Here is an 11,630-nt window from a genome sequence, read left to right as displayed (position 1 = left end):
AGAAGAAAAGAATGGGAAGGGCAACTTGGTGAAAGTACTTTATTTGGAAGAGTGAGCTTGGATGCAATTCATATTAAGGCGGGTAATTATAATTATGCTATAATAGCTAGAGATGATTTAACTGGATGGGTAGAAGCTGCACCTTTAAAGAAGTTAACAGCACCTGCAGTGGCCAAATTTATTACTAAAGAATGGTTAATGAGATATGGTTCTGTTAAATGTTTTACTGTGGATGGAGGTTCTGAATTTAAAGGGGTATTTAGAGATGCAATTGCTATGTCAGGATCAAAGTTAGGGGAATCCACGGCATATTGGCCACAGTCAGAAGGAATGGTTGAAAGAGGTCATAAGGATATTAAAGGAGCTTTGGTAAAATTAAGTGATGAGACTGGGACTTCTTGGGAAACATTTCTACCTCAAGTATTATTTGCAGACAGGATTTCCACAAAAAGAACCACTGGATTATCTCCTTATGAGATGTTATTTAATCAACTAGCAATTTTACCTGTGGATTTGGAAGCTGGGACATTTTTAGGTATTGATTGGGATATTATTTACACTGGAGAAGATTTATTAAAAGCAAGAATGGAACAATTATTGGGAAGAGAAGAATTAATTAAGAAGGCTTATGAAAAGATGATGAAGGCAAGAGTAGATGGAATTATATATTGGGACAAGAAAAATGCGCATAGATTAAGAAATCCATTAGAGAAGGGAACTTTGGTATTAACTTATAACAAAAGTTTAGAATTTCAATGGGGAAAATTATTTAAAAATAGATGGAATGGGCCTTATAAGGTAGTTGAACAACATATGGGAGGTGCTTATATTCTAGAAGAGTTAGATGGAACTCAATTATTGCGAAAATATGCTGCTGAACATGTTAAAAGATTTTATCCTAGGGGTGTGGCAATATTAGCAGAAGAAGAGGATTGAAGAGGAAGAGGCGCAATTATAAGTATAAATTACCACTAATAATATTATTAATTTCAAAAGATAAAAATATATATAAAAGATTAAAAGAATTAAAAGACCAGAATAAAAATATAAGATAAGATTTAAAAAAATAAAATAATAAGGATATGTTTCACTAGTTATCAGTATAATAATTATATTAAAATTTTAAAAGAAGATTAAAAATGTACAAGTTAAAAGATACCAAAAAAAAAAAAAAATTAAGGAGAAGAAGGGAAAAGGCGTGGATCAAGCCAGCTTGGAAGTTCATAAATAGTAGGAGTATATTCAGAATAATTATAATCAGTATAAGGAGAATTTACAGCGGGAATTACAGGAGGACTATTATTAACATAATTAATTAGAGGAGGTTCAGTATTAGGAGGATTGGTAGAAGGAGTACTGTAGGGGGATAAAATAGCAGCATTTGCACGCTCAGCATGATTAAGGAATGGAATAAAAGTTGCTACAGTCAAACACTCATCTTCACCCCTTCTTGAAACATACTCAGCTATAGAATGTGCACGCAACAAATGATAATGATTATTAATTATGTTTGGAACTTCAAAGCCTGCTTCTTTAAATTGTCTGATTGTATCATCCAGGATCCTCCAAGAATGCCAATTCTGATAAGTTATATAATCAGTTTTCCACGCCAGGTTATGTTCATATAATCTTTCAAAAAATGGATCAGATGTAGTAAAGTTGGTTTCAATTGATGAAGTAATAGAGGGATTAGGGGAATCAGGTGCTGAAGGCGTGTTATTTAAATTAATATTATAAGGGTTAAGGAAATTTATTCTGATAGGAGTATTAGGCGTGTTTGGTGGAGGGTAATTGTTGGCAGGAGAATTAGGTACAGGTGAATTATTGGATGAAGGCGCTGAGGGGTAGGCTATTAAAATTAAATAAAGAAAAGACATTAAAAATTAGTAAAAGAATTAAATAAAAACATTGAAACTTATTATAAAGAAATAGAAGAAAGAAATTGGACTTACAGCATATTATTCCTAGACTATGGCATCTTTGGCAAGCAGGATTGATTTGATAGTGGCAGGAGGAGTTTACCATCCGGCATTGGACACAAGGTGAAGCTACAGAAGGTGAAACAGTGTTGACCATATTGGAAATAAAGGAAAATTCGAGAATTTAGTGATTTGGAGTGTTTAATTGAATTGTTTAATTGATAAACTGGGGGCAGTTTGGAAGAAGAGGAGGATGTGGTGATCAATTTATGGGATCAATTAAAAAATTCACAATTACCAGTTTACCAGTTTATTAGCAGGGTTCAGCAGGAAAGAAAATTCAAAATGGAGGTTTTTGATCAATTGAAGCTCTTGTAGGCTTATGTATTGGTCATTAGGTCAACATTACATCATTTTATTTCACATTATATATTAAGATCATTATAGTTTACTTACAAATTTATTACAAAAAGAAAGAAAGAAAAACATAAGAAAAATTCGAAATTATAGGTACAAAGGTTGGAAAATGGTTTTTAGGTTAGTAAAAATAAAGTTATGGGTATTATGAGGTTAGAATATGAAAGAACAACATTATATTATACTATGACAATTTTAATCTTCAAGGTTGATAAGTAGAAACAGAAGTTATTAGGAAAAAAGCACTTTTTTGAAGTTGGTAAACAAGAGGTACACGTGTAGTTTGGTTGTGTAATAGTGGTAGTGATGGAATTTAAGGTTGCCAAGAGGATTTTCCGGGATTTTTAAGGCTATAGATGATGATGTCATATTACATGAGCAAGAAAAAGATAGTAGTAGCTGTGAAAAGTGAAGAAAATGGGTGAAATTCGTGGAAAATGGAGGTTTTCAGCTAATTACATATGTCAAATGACGTCAGAATAGGTTGGTAGGTGGCTCATTCAACGCAGAAGAGTGGATTACATAATGTACAAACTTTAAATCATTAGTAACGGAGGTGTGTGTAAAAAGTTATAAGGCAAATAAAGAATTGGTGTGAATCTCGAATTTACAGTCACAAGTCATATGTAACACTAACAACCTTAACTTCACAACTCAATATCTTACTCATCACTCATCAGAAGTAGGTCATGTAGGTGTCAGAAATGATCAGTAACACGTGGGCTACAAGATGCACTTTAGTAATCAAAAATTGGAGCACATCTGAAAAAATTCGTAATCTCAAAAATTGGTTTTCAGCTAGTTTACAAGGAAAAAATCACCTGTATTCATCATAAGAAGTGCTGTACATCATATTATTGCGTCATTGATCACTTTTAGCTGTGAAAATTACATCATTTATTAGTAACAAAACCATTACATTGCGTCATCATAGGGTTTTTAGGGAATTTTGGGCGGATTTGATTGGTTTTGAGGCTGTTGACCATTGTAAAAGTTCTAGTACATTGTTATATATACTTTGAGAGGGTTTTGGGACTGTTGTTCCTTTTTTTTTCTTTATCATTTACGCCATTATTATTTTGTTTATCATCATAAACTTATTTTAATAGTACCTGTTCACTTAAATACGCCCTTTATTACAGTTATAAAGAGAAATTTACTTTAGTTTTATAGTCATAAAGACTTATTGGGAATAATATCAATCAGATATTGCTTATTTTTTTTCAGTTATCAATTGGGAATAACACTATAGCAGTGTTGATAGTAATACAAAGTGTGCTTTTGAAGTTAAAATTACGTGTGAAGTTATATTTCTCTGGTGCCTTATCAGTACTCAATACAACAGAGCTCTTTCTGATTGTGTTGTTTTAGAAGAGCAGTCCTTAGACAACTTCTACTAGTCATTTTATTAGTAGATTATCCTCTTCCAGCTCTGTATAACCCTTGTTGGGTTATAAGTTCTACACCGGCTGGGTACTGCAATATCCGATGCAGATGAGAACGTTCTCTCACATGGGCCAATGTGCCCGACAACGCGAGATAGTCACGAGCCATTGATGCGAGGACTGGAAAATCGTTTTCATGCTCCTATGAATAGCAAAGGAAACCTTCAGAGAAATGTCAAAAGTAATCAAGTTAAAGAAAAAAGCTCACCTTCCACCAATCGAGCTCGTTCTGACCAGTGACCGTCAAGTGAGCACCCTCAATGTACTCTGCATATTCTTCTCTACGTTTATCAGCGGCGGACTGAGATGATGTGTTCTTGGTAAAGACATCGTACTCGAAACAGTTTGGAAGAGGCGAGGGAGGATTGTCAACAGGATCATCGGGCCATTGATCTGATGCTTCTTCAAAAGCAGCTCTGAAAAGGCTTTTGGCTCGGGCAGAATCGTCAGGGTAATTGAGATCGAAGAATCGTAGTCGGAATCAAGGATTCAGGATGGTCGATAAGACAACTGCGTCGCAAGCAGCTGCCTCAGCTTGATATCCCTCAAGCTTATTGCACATGATACTGAGCATTGACTTCAACTCCAAGTCATCCAACTCATTCTGCAACTTGTCGACCTCGGAGATGATGCGCGAATACTCGGCAAGCAAAACACACCCAGTTGTCGAATTGCATTCCATTCTTTTAGTGGTATGCAGAAAAATCTACAAACGCATAGGGAGAGTAAGTAAAAGAAGAAAATATAAAAGAAGGATTATTAGTTACAAACCTGTAGAACTTTGACCAAAAGCTCGATTGAATCCCATTCATCAGCTGATATGAAAAGTCAAGATGTGCTCCAGCCGGTATCCGGCGGCTTCAGGCCATTCCAATGACCAAACCGACGGATATTTTGTTTTATCCGCACCGATCGGATAAAATCCGATCGGTTTTTTTCCAAAAACCCCTTGTCCGACACTCGAGCCGATACACTGGATACGCCGGATTTCCGCCGGATAGCCGGAGTACCTGGTGTATATCCGGCGTTATTTTCCCCTCCCCTCATTCCGAATACCGAACCGGCCGGATTACCCGGCCACCGGACAATCTTGAAGGCCTTTCCGGCATCCGGATCCGACGGAGCATCCGACGGATATCCGGCCAGAACCCGGGTCCGGAGCACATCTTGAATGAAAAGGCTTTGATAGTAACGTATCTTTCGATCACTGAGCAGGATCGCATCCACGACCTACAGTAGATCAGATTGAGAGAACTAAGTCAATTAAGGGAAATTGAAGAGATAAGAAGGGACTTACATCACGAGCATCACTCAATCGTTTGAGATAATCACAATCAACATTCCAACGAACACCCCAACCAGCAATTGGCGAGCGCCCTTTGTAGTCCATCTGTTTGGCCTTAGCAAGAAACTCCTGACGTCTTGCAGAGCTTCGGGTGCATAGTGAGTTAAATTTTTTTGCCTATGATACACAATGATAAGTCAGTAATGATTTCTTTGGAAATATAGATGAAGAAAACAAAAGGATGAGATAGCAGGATATGAGATAAAGATATATACCTTGCGAACAGCCCGGGCTACATTGCTCAGACGATGGTCTTCCTCGTCATCGTCATCAGACCCACAATCAGATAGATTGTCATCTAACAAACATCCTACTCTTTCACCTTGAGTTGAATCGTTGTCGTCCAAGTCATCTTCAGAATCATCGAAGCCAAGATCATCTTCACCATCATTGAGCGTTAAAGTCGGGGTGGGTAAGACAACACCAGGTTGTGTAGTCGGCTTGATGTGACCGGCGCGGACTCCGAGCGATTTGAGGCCAGCCTTGACTACAAGCCCAATCTTATGGGTGTAGCACTTGACTTGATTGACGGTTGAGTCCCAATCGACCGGGTCATCAGCTTCTCGGAACATTTCCGATAACTCGTGAGCCATTGTGTTGTTCGAACTGCCGGAATCTGTCGTCTGAGCTAGCATGTAAAAAGATATAGCATGTTAGCTACAGATGAAAGAAGAAAAAGAAAAATAGAAATAGAAATAGAAGACTTATCTTTTTATGTAGCCCATTAGATATTAAGAACCTTCCGACAGGCTGAGCCAGGAGCCGACCGGCATGATGCCAGGATACCAACTTCAGGGTCAAGTGTTGCGTTTGAAGCCTCCAGTCATTGTCAATATAGGTAGCTGAGACACCGATAAATGCCTTACGACGACCTTTGGTTGTCCATACATCGTATATCAAACCGAACTTGCCCTTGTTTGACTATAACAGGAAAATAAAGAAGTTATTGATTATGTTAGCTGGCAAGTTGATAATTAAAGAGAAGATGATCATATAAACTGAAAAGACATACCTTGATTGCATCAATCACTGAAGAGGAAAGATGCTTGTAAATACCCTTGGCGGTCTCAGATGCCCAGGTGGTTCCTTGCACGTTAGCCGATCGATTGGTCAACTTAAAGGCCGCTCTGAGTGGTGGATCGTTGAATCGAGCAAACGGTAGGCCATGTCGAAGGATCCAAATGACGAGAACCGTGTTGAGTAAATCTACACTGAAGGAAGATTGTGATAAGAAAGAGTCGAGAGTGGACTTGGGGTTGGTAGTGGCGACTCGAGCAATGTCATCTTGCTGCTGCTTCCAGCTTCGAGGGAGATCATGACCATCTCGGATGGCAAGGTGTCGATTTGGGCACGCAGGTCGATCCTTCGATCCGTCTCGATGCAAGTACAGGTTGTAGTAACTGCGGCGACCACGGACGAAGTACGCACGACAGTACTTACACCGATATTGACGAGGATCATTCCCAGTCTGATAGATTGATCCAGATGATCAGCCTAACACTGGAGATAAGATTAAAAATGAAAATTGAGATAACTAACCTCTCCTTTCAGATGAATTGGGGGTTCGTAGTGACACAACAGTTTTGAAACTTGTCCTAGGTGAGCACGTCGGACTCCGGGTGCCTCAACGACCTTGATGTCAGAGTCTTGATGAACATCCAGACCGTCAGGGACATCGTAGTCCTAGCAAAAGAAAGACGGGATTATAAATAAAGAGATGAAGATAAAGAGAAATAGTTAATTTAAAGGAAGATAAAAGGGAGATGAGGCTACATACCTGAAGCACAGTCGTGGTAAACTTTTTCTTCTTCTTCACAGGGGCTGAACGAGGTTGTGAAGAATTCGAAACATTGCGAGAGATAGAACCTTTGCGTTTACCTTTTCCAGGCAAACGCTTCTTGCTGGTAAGTTTGGTAATTTTTTTCTTCGGTCGAACTGGAGATGGATCAGAGCCGGGTGAACCTGATACAACAGATTGATCATCCTCGGTTACATAGGCTTCCTCTTCATCAATACCACTTGGATGATCACCATCATCACTAGGAAGTTGGAGGGAGCGTTGCGAGTCGGGCGACTGCATTACAAATCCAGGGCGAGGCTGTACTGGGCTACGTGGTCGAAGTGATCGAGCAGAGGTTGTAGAAGATGTAACGGTGGTATCTGGAGGTGCAAGTTGAAGAGTAGTTTGGGTATAAGTTCTAGAATCGGGAACAGATGGAGACATGATGAGATCGATTCAAGTAGTTTTTTTAAAGTTATCTATTTGTGTAAGGAAATAAGGGAGATTATTAAGGATAAGTGATGTAGTAAATGAACGTGGAAACTGAAGATACGATGATGGATAATCGATGGAGAAAAAGAAACTACTTACGTTCAAGTCCAGGTCTTTTTATAGGTGGAGCCGATGGATCCAATTGACTTGGAAACATTAGAAACAGTAGCATCTTTGGAAGATGCTCCTAGTTTCCAACGATGAGGTGATGTTGATTAGTTGATTTGAGTACTGGAGAGATAGCAATGAGGTGATGTTGGTATATAGTCGAATTGGGTATTCAAGAGAGGGTGGGAGGGCATGTTAAGGATAGGGGAAGAGATGGTTGTCGGGCTTGATGGCCCGTGGGGTGTGTGATCTAGTTACTCGTATCAAGCTAAACGACCCGCTCTCTGCCACTCTCTGGCGCTCTGGGGCGCCCTGTCGCTAAGCGCTCCGGGCCGCTGTGACGGGTCATAGCACAGCGGTTTATCGCTATACAGGGCGGATCAGTAAATCGCTATGTTGCATCGGGTTTCACCCTAGCTATAGCGATGCGTGAAACGCGCTATACGCAAAAAGAGGTAGCGCGGGCGGGGCGTGCGCTGTGCTACTGCTCCGCTCCCGCTTTCGCGGGCGGAGCGGCGGTGGCGTTGCTGCACACCTGAGCCATAACACCCACACTACATATGTGGAACAAGCTCAGTAAATTATTAGCTATCATGTACATACAAGTCTGCTCAGGTCCCTGATCATCTGAATGAGTGGTTCATATGTAATACTTTCTGGATTTTTTTCAGTTTGACACAAGCATTCCAAAAATTGACTACATACACTGATTCATAGTTTTGGTGTAATTCCATTGATTAAACCTCATGTAACACCCTTTCTTTTAATGTTGAATGGCTTTTGGAGTATTACATGAGTAGTTATGGAAGTCTATGTAGTCAATTTTAGGACCGTCTTGTCAAACCGGAAAAAGTTACATGTTGCATCCCATGTGATTTACTTCTTCAGATGAGCAGGGAACGTAGCAGACATGTATGTACATGATAACTAATAATTTACTCAGCTTGTTGCACATATGTAGTGTGGGTGTTAATTTATGGCTCAGGTGTGCAGTGATAGATCTTTTGATGACAAACTACAATAATTATCATTTTCCCAGTTTCACTCGGGGGTAGTGTATACTGTTTGCAGTGGAAGTGAAATCCAAAAACAATTTGGAGGTGTCCCAGAACTTGACTTTTCTGGATGTTACTTCAGGAGACTTCTGGGACACAAAACACAAGTTTTGAATACCCCTATGCTTACTTGAAAAAGATGTTTCAAGGTCCAAACACATCTTTCATTGTCAATTTCAATTTTTGTTTTTTGTTTCCCCACCTCTCTTTGCCCAAATAGTGTACATAAACACCCTGCTTTTTGTGTGTGCTTCAGTTGATGTTACCTGCACCCAAACAGGCCTTTCTGTGTAAAAACTACCCCCACCACCTCAGCCACAAGCCTTGCTGTGATACCAAGGGAGATTTAATTTTAGAGGAATCAGCTATAGTAATTTAATTTTTTCCTGCAAATACTGCCTCCCTCCCACACAAATTCCTTGGATAAGGCAGGAGTTCCTCTCTGCACCATAAGAGAGCATTCATTTCCTCAGAAAAAATACCACAGTTTCTAATGTAAAAGCTCAGCAACACTGCACCTGTGAACAAATTTCAAAATGTTCCAGTGTGACTTACTAATTTATTATACATCAAATACTGGTAAGGAAGCTGGATTGATGGTGATGCCATAAATTTTGGGTTGAAAGGATATAGATAATGGGGACCAGAAAAAAAGAGAAACATATGAATTGAGGTGAGATAGATCTTATGGTGCAAAGAAGGAGATTTTCTGGATATGAAATGAAATATAATCTGGGTTTAAAGGGTAAAGATAACGGGGTGCAAGTAAAGAGAAATCTACAGATTGAGTTAAAATAGGTTTTGGGGTGCATATAACAAATAATTTATGGAGATGAATTGAATGTATTCTGGGTTTAAGAGGTATAGATAATGAGGAGCAAATAAAGAGAAATGTATGAATTGAATGGAAATGGGTTTTGGTGGGCAATAAAGAAAATTTGTGGAGATGAAATGAAATGGATACTGGGTTTGGAAGGTATGTGAAGAAGTATTACTTACTTTCAGTCAGGAAGCTATTCAAAGTAACAAAGTAAATCACTACAGTCATACCTCGGAAATCTGGTACGCTTGGTGAACAACTTTTGTACCGGATAGCAGAGGTGACCAGATTCTAGAAATATAAAAATAAAAAAATGTGAAGCCAGAAATAGAAGGGGAAAAAACTATTGACTCAAATGTCAAAAATGTCCTATTGGCTTGTTTTACAGGAGTTTTGAGGGAAGTTTGTGAAAAAAACCGGGTTCAGTGCAAGGAAAACTCTGCACAAATAACTTTGGAATCTTTTTTTGCTCCAAAATCTTGGCTTTGTAGCTAAATCCGCCTATATAGCCTACTTTTGGAATTTGATTTTTCTGTTTTTAAACACCGGATATCTGGCTGGGAACCACCTTGGTGGACCAGAATCCAATCACATTTTGGAGGGTACCGGATATCGGAGGACCGGATTTCCAAGGTATGACTGTAGTCTTATTATTAGAAGACTCTTGATTATGAACTTCAAGATTACTTTAAAGTTGTTCTTTAAAAGTGATGTGTAATGAAAAGCTTGGGGAAAATCTCTGAAGGCTGAGAGACGAGGAGTTTATATACTCTCCTCTCCAAACATAACTGTAGTGATATTTGTCTATATCACTACATTGGTTCAAGGTTGATAATTGCCAGTGATGCTTAATTACATATGCATGTTATGTGTAATATGTAATATAAGCATTTTAACTCTTGATACTGAGTTATGAGCTGTAAATGATGTGTTATTACATATTACATGTTAAATGGCGATTGATAAACTACGCCGGCCAGAAACCAGGAGCGACGCCGGGTTTTCTTAGCTCGGACTCTGATGGAAGTTATACAGTGTGTATACAGAGGCACTTTGCCTCTAAACGGTGAGAGGTACCTGTAAGGGCTTCCGTAAGACTCTGAAGCCGGGTTTTGGGATTGAAAGTGGGCGTCATCCCTTCCAAATTGTTATAGGTTTCTTTGAGACTGATCACGGAAGATCTCAAGCTGTCCATGTTGGACCATAAAGTGAAAGGTACACTCGAGAGCTCTCGAGCGTACGGGATGGCTATGTTTCCAGCTGACAATGATGGCTTTTGAGATAACACATCAAACCTTTCAATATCAGAAAAGCTGTGCATTGTAATCGAGGTCCCATAATGTGTACATAGATTCTGCTCTACAGCTTTCTCTTTTTCTCGTCTTTACTTCCCTTTCAATTGGAACCTTCAAAGAAATACCTCAATTCTTGCCCCAAGTCCTCTCTATTTATGGTGTTTATCAAAACAAATCATCGGGTAGGCTTTTTTGCAAACAAACCCGAAGCTGATTGTGAGCAACCACCACAACTACACTCGGCTTCACATAGGGAAGTCGGCGTCAGAAAGGTTTTGACCGTCATTATAACATTCAGAATCCGGCTTCAGAATGTTTCTGAAGCCTTTACAGGCCGCTCCGACCTGTATAACTTCCATCAGAGTCCGAGCTAAGAAAAACCGGCGTCGCTCCTGGTTTCTGGCCGGCGTAGTTTATCAATCGCCTGTTAAATACTGTTCCTAGACTGTATGTATATCTAATTAGTTTTGTATATAATTCTTTTAATGTTACAAGTTAGTTTTGGGTACATGTATATGTACTCAGGGCTGACAGTTTTGGGGTGCAACGACAAATAATTTCTGGAGAGGAAATGAATATATCCTGGGTTTACAGGGTATACATTATGGGGTTCAAATAAAGGGGAATTTATGAATTGAATTGAAATATATTTTGGGGTGCAATAAAGAATGATTATTGGAGATGAAATGGATATATATTCTGGTTTTGAAGGGTATAGATAATGGGGTTCAAATAAAGGGAAATTTATGGATTGGATTGTGAAAGGTTTTGGGGTGCAATCAAAAAGAATTTCTGGGGATGATGTGACATATGTTCTGGGTTGAAAGGGTGTAAATTTTGGGGGTACAGTCAATTGGAATTTCTGGTCTGGAATGAAATGAAACATCTTCTGAGTTTCTCAATAAAAAGAATCTTCAAATGTGGAATTCAATATAATTTTTTTCAGGGTTACAC

Source organism: Melampsora larici-populina (genome assembly GCF_000204055.1).
Source record: "Melampsora larici-populina 98AG31 unplaced genomic scaffold MELLAscaffold_58, whole genome shotgun sequence".
In the NCBI taxonomy this organism is placed as follows: Eukaryota; Fungi; Basidiomycota; class Pucciniomycetes; order Pucciniales; family Melampsoraceae; genus Melampsora; species Melampsora laricis-populina.
This window is presented reverse-complemented; position numbering follows the sequence as displayed.